The 20721-nt window shown below is 42.1% G+C and overlaps 1 protein-coding gene and 1 long non-coding RNA gene across 17 annotated transcripts in view; one reads left to right on the forward strand and one right to left on the reverse strand.

Annotated features, from left to right (window-relative positions):
- Positions 1-20721, reverse strand: part of ESRRG (estrogen related receptor gamma) — a 625647-nt gene that overhangs the window by 305068 nt on the left and 299858 nt on the right. Inside the window, exon 1 of one of the 15 annotated variants that reach the window (XM_047704109.1) lies at positions 2303-3057. The exons of the other annotated variants lie outside the window; for them this stretch is intronic. The gene's annotated coding sequence lies outside the window, so the exon portion shown is untranslated. Of the gene's footprint in view, positions 1-2302; positions 3058-20721 lie in introns of those variants that run through there. 15 annotated transcript variants of the gene reach the window in all.
- LOC125085630 (uncharacterized) lies at positions 2852-13325 on the forward strand. Of its 2 annotated transcripts, none has more exons than XR_007122976.1 (3): positions 2852-2981; positions 5731-5853; positions 12758-13325. It is a non-coding gene; the product is annotated as an uncharacterized LOC125085630 (long non-coding RNA). The 2 variants fall into 2 exon arrangements; XR_007122975.1 differs by lacking the exon at positions 12758-13325 and adding an exon at positions 8896-9214.

Below are 20721 nucleotides of genomic sequence, written 5' to 3' on the forward strand. Positions count from 1 at the left end.
CAAAGGGGCTACCAAGAGCCATTTCATGTGCACTAAGCACCAGACTGGGAGCTTCCCTCTCCCTTAATTTTTTCAGCAACCCTGCAAAGTAGATATGACTACCTCCCACTTAGAGATTATGAAACCTAAGTGAAGAGAGTAAAATGCTGAAGGGAAAGGTGGTGTTCTCTGTGTGGAAGACAGCCCTCCCTTCCTTGAACCATGCTATATGTCAGCGAGTGCTCCACACTGACTTATAAATAGGGGTTTGGATGTCTTTGCTAGGGGCTGGGCTTTGGTTGAGCATGAAAGCCCAGAGTCTGTGACGTCATTTAGATGGTGTGTGCTCTGAGCGTGAGTGGAGCATCGAAGGGGAAAGAGCCACCTTTCGTTCCCCAGGCAGTCACATCGCCCCATGGAGTCCCACAGCACCAGCCTCTAGCAGGGATGTGAGCTGGATGTGGAGGGCGCAAAACGCGAGCCCTCTCAGAATTGTCCTTTTCAGTATGGACACAGCTAGGAGAAGGAATTACATAATTTCCATGAGAAATTATGCATTAAAATAGCACATGCACGCTCTAAGAGCCCTGATTCTATTTTAAAAGAAGTTATTAAATCTTTAGAACCTATAGTAATTTCTGATTTCTCCCAGCAAAACTCCAATTAACAGGTTTTTGAGACAAAGTCTTGCCAGAGCCATCAGAGTTCCTGGGCTCTCCCCTCCCCCACTCCCTCTCCCCCTGCTCTCAGATAACCTGAATCCTCTCTTGCCATCAGTGAACTTCAGGTTTTCCACTTTTTCGGAGGAGAGGAAGAACTGCCACGATCACAACACATCATTAACTCAAGAGCAAAAAACCAAGAATCTAAATATTTACTAAAACGTCTTGGAGTTTTATACACTTGGTTCAGCCGGCAGGAATAGGTCTTCCCCCTCCACTTTGGGGTGTGGGGGAGAGGAGGGCAGTAGTGTCCCCAGCCTCTGTCCTCTGGTCTTAACAGCCCTCCTCACACAAGCCCTGTGGTGGGCCCAGAGCACTCTGTGATTAATCGCTCTGCCCCCCATTTCCTATTTAAAAACAAGTCCTCCTTTAGGTCTTTTTTCCACTCCGTCCCTGAATTTTCTCTGATCCTTATTTTTCTCCTCAGCAGAAATTACCTACTGTCAGAGCCTTCTCCTCACTCCAAAGCCTTGTAACTGTATTCCACAGCGTCTTGTTTTGGGAAGCTTTTGTTCAGTAGATAATAGACCCATTCCAATGAAGCCAGGAGCTGGCCAAAAGGTTCTGCACAGGGTCATAATCTGTCAGCACCAACTCCCTCTCCCCCCCGTCACCCTACAACCCCCACCGCCCCCCCGCAACCCACACACATTTCACATCCACAACCAGGAGGCAGGAAGTAAGAAAAAAAAAAAATGCAACCCACCAAATGACAGACCACCTCACCGGGCCAGCAGCCATTCCCTTATTCTGCTTGTGCACTGGAAGTGTAAGTTGCATTTTCAAAATTATTCTGTCAGCCCCATGACAATTTAATTTATTTATTTTTTTATCCAGTTTCTCAACTCTGTTTGGGAAGCAATGTCTCGTCAATATCTCATTCAGGTGTAGCACGGAAAAGCCTAACAACCCTGGGCCGGCAGCCAAGCTTACCAGTGACTGACGCTCGCTTAACTGAGCAAAGATTTGCTCGGCACGAAGTGGGGCGCGACTACGCAAGAAACCAGTAGTGACAGCGAGGGTGCGGGCTAGAATCCTAACAAAGCTGCTTCCAACTTGTGCTCAAGCAAGTGGAACCAGCACTTAAGCTGAATGTTAAGGGGCTTCAATCTTGGTACTTTTTTTTTTTCCCCATCATTTACCTTCTGAATAAACTCTGGGATTTTACGGGGAAAACAGCACATTAGCATGCTTACATCACAAATCCTTGTACCTTTTTAAAAGGCTGTTGAAGATTTATTAACTTGTAGGAGCAATCATTTAATTGCTTGCCTCTGCTAAACCACATGCTTTTTTTTTTTTTTCTTTAAGTGACCAAATTAAACCTGCCCGCACAAATTTGAGCTTTGAAGTTCCTGCAAAGGGATCATTCCTTTGAGGGCATGATAAAAAGAAGAAATGAAATGCTCTCCTTTGGTACAAATGTCTGCATACCCCCACCTTCCCCGCCCCAGATGCTTTCATACACAGAAGCAAATCAATCTTGCTTAAATGTTTCGAATTCATTTTCCAAGCCAGGTCCAAATTTCACTGTCCTATTTCCCTCTGTCATTTCAGTGAAAGCCCATAAGCATTTACAAATGGAGGAACATCATACTTACAATTTTGGGATGTGTAATGCAGCTGTGTATCTTATGAAAACACTGTTATGTTTATATATTGCTGTCCTTCCTGTTCAAAGACCACACCACTCTTGGTGAAGCTGAAGAAACTAGGGAGAAACCCAAAGTCTTCTCCACACCAGGAGCATGTGCAAACCATTCTCTGAATCGAGCTGCGATGGCAATTAGCAGAGTCTGTTGTTGTTTGAGACTTTATCTCTTAGGTCAAATGCAGCCCAAAGCCAACGAGATCACTGACCGCCTAACCACACTGAATTTGGTGATCTGCAACCACAGAATCAAATACTGAGACCAATTCCCACTTCGCATATGAAAACAGTACAGACGTGAAGAGGTACACACAGCCGCAGATTTGCACGTTCGTCTGGTGAGCTCGCCATGATCCAAACTTGCATGTGGATAACTAGACAGTGTCTGAGTGACAGAGACAGGGCACCTGGTGTTTTAAGCACTGGATGCCTTCTCCTTGGGAAGGAGCCCTGTTCCATTGCATCAGCCGTCCAGTAACGCGATCTCATCAACCTGTGGGAGCATCAGGAGTCCGCGCCCGGTCACAAGTGGAATTCTCTTCCTTGCCAATTGAGACAGACATGTGTTGCTGTCATAAAGATCGCACCGTCCAGTTTGGCCAAATTGGTGGTCTCGAGGATAAGCAAAGGTACAGTCTGTCAAACCGAAAGGCTTTTGCAGGGCTGAGGCGTTAGGCTTCCCCCAGTGACATTTTCCCTAAATCTCTGTGGGTTAAAACACTGTTTTGTAATTGGAAAAAAAGGGAATTATTTTTTTCTTTCTTTTTTTTGGGGGGGGGGGTCCTTTTGGTATTTCGTTTTGTTTGGGTTCTATTTTTGTTTCGGTCTGTTTTTTAAGGCATTTTATGCCCAGAGTGCTACAAAGAGGTAAGTAGGGTCTCCCTGGCAGGGACATAAAAGTCTCTGTGTTTTAAAGGAGAGAAAGGAACTGGAAGGCTGTTCTAACTCCCTCAAACCCAAACCTGGTTAGCCGGGAAACAGTTCTTGGGAGTCCTTTCTTTCCTCTGCGGGATTTGGAACCTGGATGCTATAATTGAAAGCCAGTGTATTAAGCATAACACATCAAACTCCTGTTAACACCCAGCCTCCCGCAAGGCTGCCTCCTCTAACAGCTCTGTTTTCTGCCTCCAGTATGTGCAGGCAAGTGGAACCGTCACACGCACGGCATGCTAAAGGCCGCAGCCTTTGTCTTCTCCAAGTTCTGTCTATTTCAGAGGCTAACATGCAGCAATTAGTCTAATTAATGTGAAACAATGAGCTGTGTTACCACTTATCAAATTGATTGTTCCCCTATCAAAACAAAACAGGCTGGCTTTTTGATGTAATTTCAAGAGATGATTTGAAATGTCATGTTGCTGCAAGCCAATTACCTTATGACTAGAGTCACGGTCAACAGAATACATAATTAGCATGAGTTTGGGAAGGCTGCTTACTGCTAGTATGTTAATTAACTGTCTTTTGTCATAAAACAAAAAGGTTGTATGGAAGGTTTTGAAATAGGTCTTTTTTATTTACATTTCTTTGTGCTTATCAATGTGAGGCATGACAATGCAAAAGAATAGAAAATTTTAATTCCAGGACTTCAAATTAATACTCAGCTGCAAGGTCAGGCATAACGGGCAGGCTGTGGTACCGTTCACCTCGCTCCAGTCCTGCCCCGGTGTATTATATTACTCGTGGAGTTAAATTAAGGATCGGGGAAAACTCGAATGGAAGAAATACTGAGCTCCACAAAACAAATCCCCTAATAGACTTCGTTGGAGCTTCCCTGGCTTTTGTGCATCTTGTGAGGGCTGGACAGCCCTTGCCTGCCCTGGGAATTACATTCAGGTGTTGTCTTTCTATTTCAATCTTGAAATCTGGAGAGAATAAACCCATCATCAAATGATGTTATTGCCTTTACCTCACTATGGTGGAGAGAGAATGCATAATGGGCACCTGTGGGCTTGTAAAGGAATCCTATCTGTGAGTCCAGGGCTCTGTAACTCATCTGCAGCTTCCCCTCATTTGTGATAACCTGGCAATTCCACATTCTTGATTAAGGAACCCCTTCTGTATTTCTGTACTTCAGCTTGAAGGCATGCTGGAGGTACCGATCATCAGTAACTGACAATTAACAATCAAGTTCATGGCAGCCCCGAGTCAGGGTTTGACATGTATGTTAGTAAACCAGCTTCTGGTTTAGAGAACAGGTTGGAAGTTCCCAAAATTCTAGTACGCTTGTTCCACTGCCTAATGGTATTGTTTTACCTGCAAAGTACGGGAACCACTATTGGACATCCAACAATTTACTATGAGAAATGTGTTGTTGTACTGTGTCCGGGTTCAGAACTCTTCAAATGATTTTCCTGGGATATGGTTCAAGTCTTGGAGTCATATTAGAGTGGTCCTCAGGAGTCACAGGAAAACACAATACCTTGCTATTAGAAATACTAACTTCACTTTGCAAAGTAGATTTTCCATCCTGATTTGCTTCCATTATCCAATATAGCTTTTTTTTTTCTCATTACAAATACTTAAAAAAAAATCAAAGAAATTGAAGAAGATACAAACAAATATATCTGTGGTCATGGATTGGGAGAATTAATATTGTTAAAACGTCCATACTACACAAAGCCATCTTAGACTCAATGCCATCCCTATACCAACAGTACTTTTCACACAACTAAGACAACCCTAATATTGATATGGAATCCTAAAAGACCGCAAAATAGCCAAAAGCAATCTTAAGGGAAAAAAACAAGCCAGAGGCATCATGCTCCCTGATTTCAAACTATACTGCAGAGCTATAATAATTTTAAAAGTTTGGCACTGTCAATAAAACAGGCGTACAGTACAGATCAATGGAACACAATATAGAGCCCAGAAAGAAGCCCCCACACATAAGGTCAGTTAATTCACAACAAAGGAGCCAAGAATAACAATGGGGAAAAGACAGACTCTTGGATAAATGCTGTTCAGAAAATTGGAAAGCTACACGCAGAAGAATGAAACAGGAGTAACTTCTCATACCATAAATAAAAATTAACTCAAAATGGATTAAAGACTTGAACTCAAGACGTGAAACCATAAAACTCCTTGAAGAAGCCATGGGTGGTAGGATGACTTTTCAGATCTGACAGCAAAAGCAAAAGCAACAAAAGCAAAAATAAACAAGTGGGACTCCAGCAACCTAAAAGCTCTCCTGCACAGCCAAGATAACCATCCATAAAATGAAAAGGAAAGCTATGGAGTGGAAGAAAATCATGTAAATTATGTATCTAAAAAGAAGCTAATATCCAAAATATACAAAGAATTCATACAACTCAACAGCAGGAAAGCAACCAATCTCATTTTTAAATGGACAAATGCTCTAAATAGATTTATTCTTCCAAACAGGACATAAAGATCATCAGCAGGTGTATACAAAGATGCTCAACACCACTAATCATGAGGGAAATGCACATCAAAACCCCAAAGAGATATCACCTCATACCTGCCGGAATGGCCAGTAGAAACAAGGTAAGAGTTGGTGAGGATGTGGAGAAAAGGAAAACCTTTACACACTGTTGATGGGAATATAAATTGGTTCAGTCAATGGGAAACAGGTAGAAGTTCTTCAAAAAATTAGAAGAAATACCATATGACCCAGCAATTCCACTTCTGAGTATTTACTGATGAAAATGGACACATTGTGGGTGTTGCAGTGGGTGGCTCAGTGGGTTAAGCCTCCACCTTTGGCTTAGGTTGCTCAGGTCACGATCTCAGGGTCCTAGGATGGGGCCTGGCATCAGGCTAGAGAGCGGGGAGCCTGCTTCCCCCTCTCTCTCTACCTGCCTCTCTGCCTACTTTGATCTCTCTCTCTATCAAATAAATAATATCTTGAAGAAAAAAAAAGAAAATGGACACACTAACTTGAGAGATATATCCATCTTCACTGCAGCATTAGTCACAATAGCTAAGATATAGAACAACCCAGACATCCATCGATGGACGAATAGTATGATATATACAGTATATACAGTAGAATTTAAAAATCCAGCCATAAATAAATGAAATCTTACCATTTGCAACAACATGGATGGACCTCAAGGGCATTATGCTAAGTGAAATAAATCAGGACAAATATTTCATGATCTCTCTTATATGTAGAATCTTAGATACAGAGACTAGACTGCTGGTCATAGGAGATGTGGGGAGGAGGAAGAAATGAATGAACTGTTGTTTTTCAGTTTAAATAAAGTGAATGCAATTTTTAAAAATGTACTGTGGAAAACATTCAATTGGTGGGACATGATTTTTTTTTTTTCCTTCTGGAACCCAGGTATCTCCTTTGGGTGATGTAGGGTGGGAAGGCTGGCAGTCCAGAGAGCAGACAGGAAGGAGGGCAGGGTTCAACTGTGCTCATGGGAAAAGAGAGGGAGTCTCTGTAAAACTCTCCACCCCTCTGAATCCAAAATGTTTTCTTGAAATTTAAGAAAAATTAAAAAATCTACAAGGAATTGTTGATTATAGTTTTCAAGTAGGTGGATGGGGGAGAGAGAACCAGGGTGAGAATAATTGCCCAAGAAACCTGGACCGTTGAGGTAATAACACCTAACTATTGCTGAGTGCTTGTGAGGTGCCCGGGTAATGCAACCCCGATCCAGTCATGACCTTAGTATTGAAGGAGGGCGGAGAACGAGTGAGGACACTGGACAACAAATGAGATTTACTAATGTCATGGCCCAGCAGGGGGATTCTGGACCATGTGACACATTCCCACTTTGGGATGAAAAGGTCCCAGAACCCTAGTGTTGATTGAAATCTTAGACTTGTACTCACCAACCTCTCTCCAATGCAGAATTCATCCTGTACTAGCCCTCGCTATTGAAATGAGACTCCGTTCAAGAACAAGTTCCTTTGGGGTAATTCAGAGAAACATCCATACATGTCCCCAAAGCTTTTGGATCCTTGCTGACCCGATGTCTGGGGGTAACTCTTACCCAGAAGCTAAAGCATGGACCATCGATCATGTGAGGGGTCACACCCTCTGGGCTTCCTCCATGTACGAGGACGAGACAAAGACCACACGTAAAAAGACTTGGCTGAGACCAAGTCCCGTCTGAATTAGAAACCTGGATGAGTCTTGATGAGTGATAGTGATCACCAGTGAATCGAAAATTAGCAATTTGGAGACTCGGCATTGGGTTGGTAACAATTGAGAACAACCGTTCCTTGTCCTATTATTAATTCCTGAGCCCAGTCCCAACCTAGCTGCACCTCTGTCCATAATGTCGTTATGCATAACATCAAGCTTCATTTCATATCATTCTATCAAAAGTGTTTTTTTTTTAATATTTTATTTATTTGTCAGAGAGAGAGGGAGAGAGAGCAAGCACAGGCAGACAGAATGGCAGGCAGAGGCAGAGGGAGAAGCAGGCTCCTGCTGAGCAAGGAGCCCGATGCGGGACTCGATCCCAGGATGCTGGAATCATGACCTGAGCCCAAGGCAGCTGCTTAACCAACTGAGCCACCCAGGCGTCCCAAAAGTGTTTTTTTTCCTTTTTTTTTTTTCCTCATATGGGAAGGAAAGGAGGAGATGAGCTAAAAAGAGACGAAGGGGAAGCGGGACAGAGGAAACGTCCGTGGCTGGGAGAGACCAGCAGCTCTGCATTTGCAGGTCTCCCCCTCTACGTGGTAACCTACCAGGTGCGGGGCTAAATTTCCGTCTCACCTTATTAAATCCTCATAACAGCGCCGCAAGGCGGTTCCTCTCTTCTCAACTTTGTCTTTCTAAATGTTAAGGATAAGTCAAGAAGGCTTTCAAAGGATAATTAATTACACCAAGGCCCTGACCTAACTCTGACTCAAAAATTCTACGCCTTCCCACTACGTGCAAGGATGTTTGCTGTTCTGCTTTTTACATTTTTGATGCCCTATCAGAACTGAATTAAGGTCTGATGCTCTGTTAGAATAAAAGAAAACACAGAAGGCCTCTGGTCATCATCATTTAAAAAAAAAAAAATAGAAACAGAAGAAAGTGACACGGGGACCAAACCCAGCCCAATGAGGAAGTAGTTCAATGAGTTACATTTCTAATTTTTGAGGTCTGGCAGATGAGGGATTTAAGGAGAACTGCAACCTTTTGGTGTTGAATCCAAAATGTCTTCTGGAAATTTAAGAAAAATTTAAGGCAAATCCATGTGTTCAGAAAATAGGGCATTTTTCCCCCTCTGTATAAGCTTCAATTCCTCAGAAATGTTTTCTTCAGGCTCTAAGCAAACCCAAACACCTCCTTCAGAAAACAAACGCTAAACCACACACCGTTTCTTTGTCAGCAGATCTAACAAGGTGTTGAGTGTCAAAGCCCGAGGGACTGTCACCCCTCTCAAGAGCTCTCCAGGAGCCAGGCCTCGGCAGAGTGAAGGGCCGTGGAGTGAGCAGTCCCCCAGACACATTGTTGAAACGTCAGTCAGGCCCTTGGCTCTCCTCTACTACGTTCCACTGAGCTAAACATCTCTTTATGTCAGGACAAATTGGGCAAGCCTCAAATCTTTTTTTCTTTTCTCCAACTTCAATCAGATGAGCACAGAGAATGAGGAAGAGAGAGATGGGGGACCAGACGGGGACAGTTCGGCTCCCATGAAAGCACCGTGACACAGCCACCTGCCTGAAAAGGCTTCCTGGGAACCCAGAACCCTTTATGAGAGTGGGGGCCGCACAGAGTGACAGCGGGGTCATGTCGCCCACTGAACATCCGTTTTCCAGTGTCCGTGTTATAAAGCCATCCCGACGTGACTTTGCAGTGACATATGTGTCAGTGTGTCTGTTTATTAAGTCTCAAAGAAAATGTAGACGTCTGGAAGAGTATAGATTGTATATAAGAATACAGACGATAGCAAGACAGTGTATGAGGAAGCAGACAGGCTAGGGAGAGCCTCATGATATGGTTGATGAAGAGACAAGTGGCATATTGAATATGTGGGTCAGTAACAGATGGCCCAAATAATACATGTGTAATACACACATGCACGCACACACACATACACACACACAACACAACACACACACACATTTTTGCTTACAAATTAGCCCACTTTCCAAAAAGCAATACTTGGGAACAAATAATCCTATTTATCCCCACACAGAAACTAAAATATAATCCATCTTTACGCACAGCCTTGATCAAAACATACTAAACCACCGGGCCCCATTTTAAGATACAAAACAAATTTCAAAAATCAAAGAGAGCAAAATATTGGATTACTGGGTTTATTAGCAGCACAGATGAAGACCTTGAATTCTACAAAGATTTCTTTTTTAACCAGGAGGCTATGGTTGCTCTTGAGAAAGTGTTTGGTATGGGAGAAGATGGAACCTATCAAATAAAATGAGATAATATAAATATTTCATTTAGTCGTTATCATCTCTCTTTATGATGATGAGAAGACATTATTATCATATTTTTTATTCTAACTCATAAAAAATGGTCAATCTTCTACATTTGTAATGGGCTACAGCACACTAATCTTAGTTTGGCATAAAGCTCATACAAACCACTCAATATTTTCAATATAAATATAATGACTTCTGATTTTAGGGAAAAATAACAATGCTCAAAAAACATCACTGGTTAACTCTAACTTCTCCTATTGGTCATTTATGTAAGTATGTACACTTGCAAAAAATAAAATAAACTTTCTGCATATTCATTATGAAGAGAACAGGTGATAATCAGTAGGAGAGACAGCAAATTTCTTCTTGAGGATTAGGCTCCAATTGGTTGAATTTCAACATCAACCTGGCAATTTTACTATTAAGTCAGCAGAAGTCAGTTCTTATACACTATGCCACTTACTACTGGAGAACATCAGGCAAAGGGAAAAGAACACGCTAGAATAAATTGTGCATTATTTCTGGCATTAGTTAAAGGAACAGAGCATTCTAAGAAAAAAAATACAGTACCATTGATTTTTACAGGTGTTTAATACAGATAAGCTGAAAAAAGGGTTTCCATTTTAAGCCCAGTGATGGCTAAAGATGCATTCAAATATGTTCAAAAGCAATCTAAAGTCTTCTAAAATGGTGTTTAAGCTATTCAAGCAAAACGTAAATAGTTTTTGTCGTAGTACTGAGGAATGTAGAACAAAAACAGAGTCCAAGAAGCTGACTCTGGCACACTGCCGGCCACTGTAGAATCAGGGGGTCATTAAAACAGAGATAATACTGTTTATCCATTACATGATCACAGGTTATTAGAGAAAACAGTAGCAGGCTGTCCTGAGAAAGGTAGGAGGCGTAATTACCCTGGAAGCCTCCGAGTCACATTCTCAGAGAAGAAACCGAAAGAAACAATGAAGTTGAAGGCGCAAATATATGTCGAAGAGAGATACTACACAAAGAAACCAAATCCATGATGTTTTCCCTTGTCTGTTTTTAATACCTTTCTTTAAAGCTCATTAGATAGAATAGGAAACATTTTGCTTTTATCTGAAAACACCAAGTGGGTACATTTAAGTGCTTTGCAGAAACCAAATTTATATATATATATGAGTTCACATTTGCATGAGCACCCAATGGATAGTGTTTCTACTTAACTTATTTTGGGGGCGGGGGCACTGACCCTTGATATCTTCAAAGCTCTTTGTACAGCAGATTACCTGAGGAGCAAGGAAACAAAGACAGCAACCATTTTGAAGGGAGCCTGATGCAGAGCTCGATCTCAGGACCCTGAGATCAGGACCTGAGCTGAAGGCAGAGGCTTAACCCACAGAGCCACCAAGGTGCCCCTACATTTTTTTTTTTTTCCCACATCTACTCCTTCCTCTCCATGACTTTGGCCAGATGCCATCTCTTTCCCATCACTCTCACAGGCATATCCTAACTGACAGGAGGGCAGGTGCTCTTGTGTGAACAGTAAGAGGGGTTGTGGTTAGCCAAAGCCCTCTGGTCAGCTGTCCGATAAGCACAAAGTCAGTGCCCATTTGCTATGCCATACAGCAACGGGACCAGGCTAACATAAATGAGGATAAAAAGGGCTCGGTACACAAAAATATCCTTCTCATCACAAGTATAGAATAAATGCAGAACATCGTGTTAACTAGGACAAAGGAACACTGCACAGCTGAACACTTTCATGTTAAGCGTTGTGCGGTATAAGCTAGAGGAATGGCCAAGGCTGGACAGGACTGTTGTAAAGATGTCCAGCCACCGACAGATCCCATGAGCCTTGATGGCTGATTCCTGTTCTGGAGATGCGAAAGCAGAAAAGCCCACCCTTAATGCTGCTCTGTGTTCAGCACGTGACTTGATCAGCTAAGAGTCGGAGCACCTAGAGAAATAACCTTGACAAGTCAGCTTCACGGTACTTCTGCTGCTAACCGGCTCCCTCTGCCATCTGTGTGTCTCAGTTTCCGTATGTAAAATGTCCTGGGACTCCTTTATGTCACCAGTACTAAGGGGACATGTAAGGGCAGTCTTTGTAATGTCGGGAACTTGCGAGATTTTGGAATTTAGTCATATTTATAGTATTATGGAATTGGATTAAAATGGATGAGGAACCATAACTCAACTCCGAGGCATCAGAATGAATATTGTATGGAGTTACACTAATATATAGATTTTGACTCTAACTCGGTAGGCTGATGGGGTAAGCAAGATCATAAGTTTTGAAGCCAGAAGATCAAGATCCAAATCTTTTTTTTTTTCCAATTTAAATTCAATTAATTAACATATAATGTATTATCTTTTTCAGGGGTACAGGTCTGGGATTCATCAGTCTTATATAACACCCAGTGCTCATTACATCATGTGCCCTCCCCAATGTCCATCACCCAGTTACCCCATCCCCCTCCTCCCCTGTCCCCCAGCAACCCTCAGTTTGTTTCCCAAGATTAAGAGTCTTTAAGGTTTGTCTCCCTCTCTGGTTTTGTCTTGTTTCATGTCTCCCTCCCCTCCCCTATGATCCTCTGCCTTGTTTCTCAAATTCTACATATCAGTGAGATCGTATGATAATTACCTTTCTCTGACGGCCAAATCTTTTTCTGACCAACACTGACCACCATTTGGTACCTCATGTAACTCCTCGAGCATCTTCTGTGTAAAATGGGGAAGTAGGAAAACCTGTCCGTCCCAGGGATGTCCTAGTGAAGCTCGCGCAAGTTGATATGTATGAAACTGTCCATCGACACTTCCACACTACACACATGTAACAGTTATGATCATTTACCTGGGTTTATACCACAAAGTCCAGCTTACGGAGGGAGAAAATCATTCAGGAAGCATGCTTACTCCCTTAGGGAAGAATTCTTCCCACTCTTGTGAATCTGAGGAATAGTATCTCCGTTGCATTAGCTGCTGTTTATTAATGCATTATGAACCTGTGCCGTGGCATCTGATTCACAAGAAAGAGATTAAGCAGACTAATTTGTCATTTATTTTCCAGTGCCTGCTTTCCTGCCCACAGCACCACTAACATCCCAGGAGTTCCTCAACGCAATTATTTCTCATTTTGTGTTACTTGCTGAAAGTAGTGCTAATGTGCCCAAAAGGCTTTGCTCCTTGGTGATGGAAAACAAAAACAAAAACAACAAAAAAAGCTCCTGCTCGGTTGTCATTGGAGAGAAGAAACACCCAGAGAGTTGGGGCATATATGGCCTGACTGTGCTGTGGACATGAGCTGCAGACCCGCGCCTACTCGAATTTCTTGTGCAGGTGAATGGGAATTCCACGCGTAGCACGCGATTCACCACAGAGAGCTGAGCTACACTACGCCTGTATACACACACAGTTTCGTTTGCTTGTTTGGGGAACGGCGTGTCAAAATCACTCAAGTAAACAGGCAAATGCAACTTCTTTCTTCTCGAAAAATTAATAACCAGTTGTTTAGCCAACTCCAAATATTAATTTGCAAACTAATTTTGTGAATGTAGGCACAACTCATTATTAATAGAAGAAGCATAAAGATTCCTCATTGTCTATGCTTTTTAATCCAGCCCCATAAACGGTTTTCAACCCTACCATGTCATATTTCTGCTAGTTTCTTCAGTTGGTTTCACTTTGAAAATATGCTTTTTGCTTATCCCAGGAGTTTCTGTATTGCTTAAGGCAAAATAACTCCAGTGTGCATTCCCAACTATGAACTGTAAACATTTCTCTACCTTATTCTGCCCAAGGCTCCGAGCCCGTTTAAACGCCTGTGGATGGTTTCAGAAGCATACAATACTCCACGGAGTTACCAAAAATAATGATTTTCTGAACCTTCCCAATTTTACCAGCAACATAAAACTTAGTATTTTAAAAATCTGATAATTTTAGCTGTGGGGAGATACTGACTGAAAACGAACTGTTTTTTTTTTTTTTTTAATTTCAAATATGATCAGCTTCAAGGATGAGATACAAAGATTAAGTTCATCTCTATGAGGTTATTTCTTACCATTATTTTCTTAAATCCTACCCACCCCACACCCGGCCCCTGCCATCCTTTGCTTTAACCAAGAATAGGAATGTTTCGGGCTTGAGGCAGGGGAGAGGCATAGCTTAGCGGTCAGCTTAATAGCATGAAGGCCAGGAAACGCGAATTCTATTCTTGGCCAGCAGCTGTAGGTGCGCTCATGATTTACAGCTTCAGTTCGTCCATAGGTAAAAGGAAAGTGTTGCACACCCCACAGAGCAGAGCTTCACAACTGGTTGTACTGTTGAGTGCGGAGGGGAGCTGAGCACTTTAAAAGGATTATTTTTCCTTAATTCTTGGAAGTAGATAATATTGTTATCCTAATTTTACGAATGAGGTGCCTGAGGGACAGAGATGCAGAGTAAACGGTCCGGGGTTGTATAGACCAGAAAGGCAAAGGCTGAGTTCTAAGCCAGAGGCCCGTCTGTTCTCTACTTTGCTCCTTTCAGCATTATTTGAAAGCACTTCGAGGAATGGTGTAGACCACATACCAATGCAGAAGTTTTCCAGACTAGGGGTCCAGATTTTCTTTCTTCTCTGGGGGTCGGTGGCAATGCTCCCAAATGCACAGTGACTAGGCCACTCCTGCCACCTGCCCTGGGAACAGGCCCCCTGCGGCTCAGGCCTCCCGGGCTGCGCTGCACCTGGGCGCCCCTTGGCCCCGGCCCCCCTCCACCCCCCCACCCCCAGCGGCAGTTACAATACAGCAGAACTTGATCTGCCAACTGAACCCAGGACACGCGGGTCCAGTTGGGCACAGCTGGTAGCAGGAGGCTCAGATTTCTGCAGCACTGAACACAAAGGAGCAGCCCTATCACACGACCATGATGAAATCACATGCTTGTCGCTGATTTTCCTAGCAGAAGTGTGTGGACTATTTAAAACTTCCCTCCTCCCCACCCCCTCAGCTTTTAAACGCCTTCCTAGGTTCAGCTTGGGGAATATTGGCCCTATGTCATTCACTGTCATTATTTTCTCTGCAAAATGAGTAACAAGCGCACAGAAATTGGCCGGGAGAGGACAATTTCTACAATCGCTGGCAGTATGTGTACCAAATGGCAGACTTGCAAAGTGTTAAAGAACACCACCAGGCCGCCCCGCTCCAGCCTGGTGTTCGCAGGAAAAGCCAGCCTGAACGTAACCTACACGGAGGCTAAGGGAATGCCTCTTCCGCTGCGAGAACTCATCAGAGCTAGGTCATAGCTGCGAGAACTCAGTCAGAGCTAATGGGCCAAAGCATGAGCAAAGGTTTAAAAGGTCTTACCATGGAATATCTTTGGGGCGCTGTCTCAAATATGGTTTTATTTACTTATTTATTTATTTTAATAATGTGGCTCTGTATGAGGCTTTAACCCACTAAGCCACCCAGGCGCCCCTGAAACATGGTTTTAAACTACACCACACGGGTGAAGATTCATTAGAAACAGCGGTCACTTAACACATCTCCTAACTGTGAAATTAATAAGAGCTGTCAATCTTCACATTTCATGAATTGGGGTAAGCGGTGAGACAGTAAAAACTGTCTTTTGTGTGTAAGCCTGAAATAAATAAGGAATACCACGTTGAAGGAAATAAAACTGTCCTGAAACTTTAGAGTATCTGGAATAAGGTTGCAACCGCTGACCCTCCCTGCAATTCAAGAGTGCTCGCATGCAATTGTTAGATTAGTATCTGCCGATTAAAAGAGCTAAACTGGGGGCGCCTGGGTGGCTCAGTGGGTTAAGCCGCTGCCTTTGGCTCAGGTCATGATCTCAGGGTCCTGGGATCGAGCCCCGCATCGCATCGGGCTCTCTGCTCAGCAGGGAGCCTGCTTCCTCCTCTCTCTCTGCCTGCCTCTCTGCCTGCTTGTGATCTCTCTCTGTCAAATAAATAAATAAAATCTTTAAAAAAATAAAAAAATAATAAAAGAGCTAAACTGGGTTAAGAAAAGCCTGATATCCACTGAAACCTAATTGGAAGGAAGAGAAAAAAAAGAATTATACGTGTGACTTTTAAGATGTTTTGAAAAACTTCTCCCTACAAAGAGGCCTTTTAAGGAGGGCAAACACTGAAGATTTGCTAATAAAGGAAGGCTAGCTTTCCACAGAAGAAGTCAGTAACACAATGTGGGGCACAGATCAAGGTTTAGGGAAAATATTTTTGGCCTTTTTATGTTCAGATATTCTCCTTTACAAAACACTACTTTCTTTGTTTCAAAAATCAAAAATAAATGTAAACCCCTTTGCAGCAAAGCATCACACAGCGCAAACGGTTTTTATTAAAGAAAAAAAAAAACAATTTAAAAACCCAGAAACTTATTGTGTCAATATCATATGAGCAAACTTCCTTAAAAGAAGAAATACTTCGAGAAAACTTGCTCTGGACACACAGCAAATGACTGGAAGTTGTAACAGACCCAATGGAACAAACTCCTCTCCTTCTTAGAAATATTGAAAAAAACAGCAACACGATGCAAATGAACTGCTGAACTCAATCCTTGGTCTTTAAAATGTATTTCAATAGAACAGCCGATGTATCACCCAAGTATGAAGATGTACAGTAATAGCATTCTGAAAAATGAATTAAGAACACATTGTCATCAACTCCAGCGAAAATAATAAAGGTAGAAAAGATTAAGAGGCAATCCTATCTTTCAGAATTGTAAAATGGGTTTATAGGTCTTCTAATAACAACTTTTACTCAAACCTTACATAAATAGGCTTAGGTGATACAAATATTATGTGGGCTGTGTGGACACTCCCAGGTTCCTAATCATGTTTAGGGATTACTTGATAGAACAGAGACATTTCATTCCAATTGGGCCGGGGGATTATAGCAAAGAAACATCTAATATTCCATTTTTTAATTTCATGCATTTTTTATTTACCTTTAATGATGCTGTATATATTCATCATCCTGAAATATTAAAACAGTATGAAAAAAGTAATAAATTGGTGGAAAATTTAGGGAATAGGAATGCAACAGCACGCAAATCATACACGATCAAGTGCTTGATACACATTTAAAATTACTGCCTACTACGGCAAAGCCAAATTCCTAGCAGATTTCTGAAGCACAAAGTCACAATAAGAAGATCAGCAGAACAGACTGAAATAATAGAATATTCATCCCTCTAATCCATATGCAATTCTTTAGGGCTTTTTTTTTTTAACAATGCATATGAGGTCTGACTGTATTCAGGATTTAAATAAGTTGTCTCTCTCCTTCCTGCTCCTCTCTATTTTTATGTAAAAAAAATGTATATACAGTTATCATTTCTGCACTGCTGCACCAACGAAGACAAGGTTAGTACATTTCCTCACACCTCAAATGAAACAAAAGCATTTTTAAACAACAAAAGTCTTAGAAGAAAGACCGTTTACTCAGCCCACTAAAGCCTCCTGAAACAGCTTTTGTGGGGAGAAAGAAAGTTGGTGTCATCCCTGGGGGGCATGAAGGGATGTTTTTTGTCCTTTAATTACCAATTAAGTGGATTGATATAATATTACATTTAAATATGGACAGGAAGTGCTAACAGCATTTCAACGTGGCTCATTCACCTTCCCTTGCAGAGATGAGACTGTCTACTGGGCATTAATAAATACTGTAACAAGGAACAGAAAATCACAGAGGCAGAAGCCTCCATCACCTGACTGGGCGTGAACATTTCTGGGGGAGCCCCCAAGAAGTCTGAGGGAGGCCAGGACACACTGGGCATTCAACGTCCAGCCCTCAGTTCCACAGGCAGATACCCCGCAGCCCGTGTTCTAATTGCCCCATGTTCACAGACGTCATCCTGCATCAGGAATGCTGTTTTTAAATGACTTTCTTTCGAATTCTTCATATATTCTGATTTATTTTTTCTTTAATGAACACTTACTACCTTACAACAAGGAGGAAAACCAAGAAAACAGCAACTACTTAAAATGCTACCTATTCCTTAAAGCCTCACACCTATCTCCTCCCTTAAGCGGCTTTCTTCCATTGACCCAAAAGAATGGCCCCTCCCCTTTTTTTCCCCTAAATATTTTATTTTCAAGTAATCTCTGCATCCAACGTGGGGCACCAACTCACCACCCCGAAATCAAGAGCTGTATGCTCTACTGACTGAGCCAGCCAGGCACCACACAAACCCCCCGCTCCAACACCGCCAGGTCCCTCCTTTATGCTAATGTTGCTAGCAAATTTCTTATGCCTAAATCATATTCTGCCTCGTGGTATGGTCCTTTGCCTTATAAGCATGACTTTTATCAGATTAAGTCCCTTCAGAGCAAAGGTTGGGCCTTCTTTTCTATGATTTTCTCTCTTCTAGTACTCATCATGGCTCTTGCCACCTAGTGGGTACTTAATAATTCGTCATTGTTGTTGAGTTGATTAAAACTAGTTTTGTTAAGTGTTTTTATTTCTGTTATACTCACTGTCTGTCAGCTCACTACTCCAATTAGACAATTCTGCCAATTGTAGATGTGCTGATTTACCATGAATGACGTGAAATACACAAATGCAACAGCTTCTAGAAAATCAGCTGGAGAGGGACTTGTGTGCCCCTACCACCCCAAACACTGACCCGAACAGAGAAGATGGTGTGCGGCTCTGCAGAACAGTGGAAACATTTACAGGACGTGGAGCAGAGACAAACAATAAAAGGTTAGAAATAAAAGCTCCCATTTTACCAAGCAATAGCAAAATGTATAGGAAATGATGGGGGTATGTGGCAGAGAGAAGAAAATAGTTCTTGGTTCCACTTAGGAGAGAGAAATAGGAGTTTCTTTTCGGGGAGAGGTGCAACCCAAATTTAATAAGTATAAAGGCACAGCCTGGTAAAACTTTAATTGAGAAGGAAAGCCTTAAGGAAATTCTCCCATTCCAGACTACAGCTCTTCAAATCCTTTACCAGCCACTCTTTGCCATTTGCCTGGCAGTCACGTGTCACCATTTCTCTCTAGCTCTCACAATACATTCCAGAGTCGAGATGAGCTGAGAATCCATCCGATTTTAATCCAATTCCTTCCTGAAGTGTTTCTTTTTTTTTAAAGATTTTATTTATTTATTTGACAGAGATCACAAGTAGGCGGAGAGGCAGGCAGAGAGAGAGAGAAGGGGAAGCAGGCTCCCCGCTGCGCAGAGAGCCCGATGCGGGGCTTGATCCCAGGACCCTGGGATCATGACCTGAGCTGAAAGCAGAGGCTTTAACCCACTGAGCCACCCAGGCGCCCCCTTCCTGAAGTTTTATAGCTTATTCTTTCATTTCTCTTGAAAGACACTAAAACACTTGAGGGGCAAGATATTCAAAATATGGAGTGATGGATGCAAGAGGAAAAGAGAAGAAAGAACTTGTTAAAGCAGATGTAAACTGCGGGAAACCCACCAAGTAAGTCTTCTTACTCCCTGTCTTATGACAGAACAAACTGCCTTCACTTCTAATTATGACATGAAGATCCTATGTAGGACATACCATTTTTCTTTTTCCTTTCTTTCTTTCTTTCTTTTTTTTTTTTTTTTTCAGTTCAAGTTCCCATGCCAGTAAGTCTCTGGACTCTAGGCAATCATTCAAGAATTCAGGAGCGCTCTCACGTTCTCATGTGAACCAAGACGTGTCATTCTACAGCAGGTGTTTCAACTGCTCTGAGATTCTCTGCCTAGTATATCCAGCATTTGGCTCAAGTTTCTTCCAGACAATACAAGGTTTTGCAAGTAGATACCCAGACTTGTTAGGGTTAATAAATTACCCAATATTTATAACTGGTGACAAGAGGACAAAGTGTCACAGAGGAGGGGGCAGAGAAAGTGTTAAGATTTTTGCTAACTTAAAATTCAATGCCAAGTGCCAGCTCCATTCACAAAAAATTGTCTTCCATGTTTCCCTTAGAAGGATCCCTTCCTTTGTATACAATCTCTCTCCTTGTGATTCCGTGAACTCTGCTTTCCCTGCCTTTGAGGGTAAGCAGGATAGGAGTTCGAACTCTGTGTGTCCAGAGACACACCCATCTTTGGAAACTGTGGCACAATACGTCTCAAGATGTCGAACTGGGATCATTTTACTTTCTATATAAAGACGGAGATGTATTTTTTTAGAGTTGTTTGAGGTTGACATTATTATTTGATAGTAAATTTCAGCCTATGCCACGCTTCTAAAATGGAGTTCCCTTATGAAATAATGATACTCTCTAAAAGTCTACATAGATGATAAATTATATAGAATAACAAACACTTGGAGGAAACCAATTTTTAACAAACCCAATTAAAATCACCTCAAATGTAAAAAATAATAATAACAAGAGAAAATTTGTCACTTGAAAACAAAGAATGGTATCAGGGTTGTAACTGCACTTCTTAGTAAAATGCTCACAAATTAATAAATTCAAAGAAAGAGAGAGAGGGACATCTGGGTGGCTCAGTCGGTTAAGCCTCTGCCTTCGGCTCAGGTCATAATCCCAGGGTTCTGGGATCAAGTCCCCTATGTATCAGCCTCCTTGCTCAGCAGGGAGCCTCCCTCTGCCTGCCACTCCCCTTGCTTGTGTGCACTCTCTCTCTTTTCCTCTCTGACAAATAAATAAATAAAATCTTTAAAAAAACCAAAAAACCAAAAACCAGAAAGAGAGAGAGAGATTGTACTAAAAGTAGTAAATATTTTTTCCCCCAGCCCTTCCCTCTTCAGCCAGTCAAACCCACTGGCACACACTTGTTGTTTAACAAAGTGAATTATGCAGGTGTATGGAAGGCTTATCTTTAAGTCATCACGGATTTAAGCTACTCCTTAGGCAGGGGCTGCTTCCGGGTATCATGGATTAACAGTGTGTTCCTTCATTTGTTTATATAAATGGGCCAATGGCTGTTGAAACACTTCAGAGCACTTAACTAAAGCAAACAAAGCTCTTGAACTTTAAATATCCAACAAGAGGAGCTATTGACAAGTAAGACTTTACTTCGCAAATCTCAGTATCATTCGGAACCTTAATACAATCTTCCAGATCTAC

The sequence above is a fragment of the Lutra lutra genome, chromosome 15 (assembly GCF_902655055.1).
Source record: "Lutra lutra chromosome 15, mLutLut1.2, whole genome shotgun sequence".
NCBI lineage: Eukaryota > Metazoa > Chordata > Mammalia > Carnivora > Mustelidae > Lutra > Lutra lutra.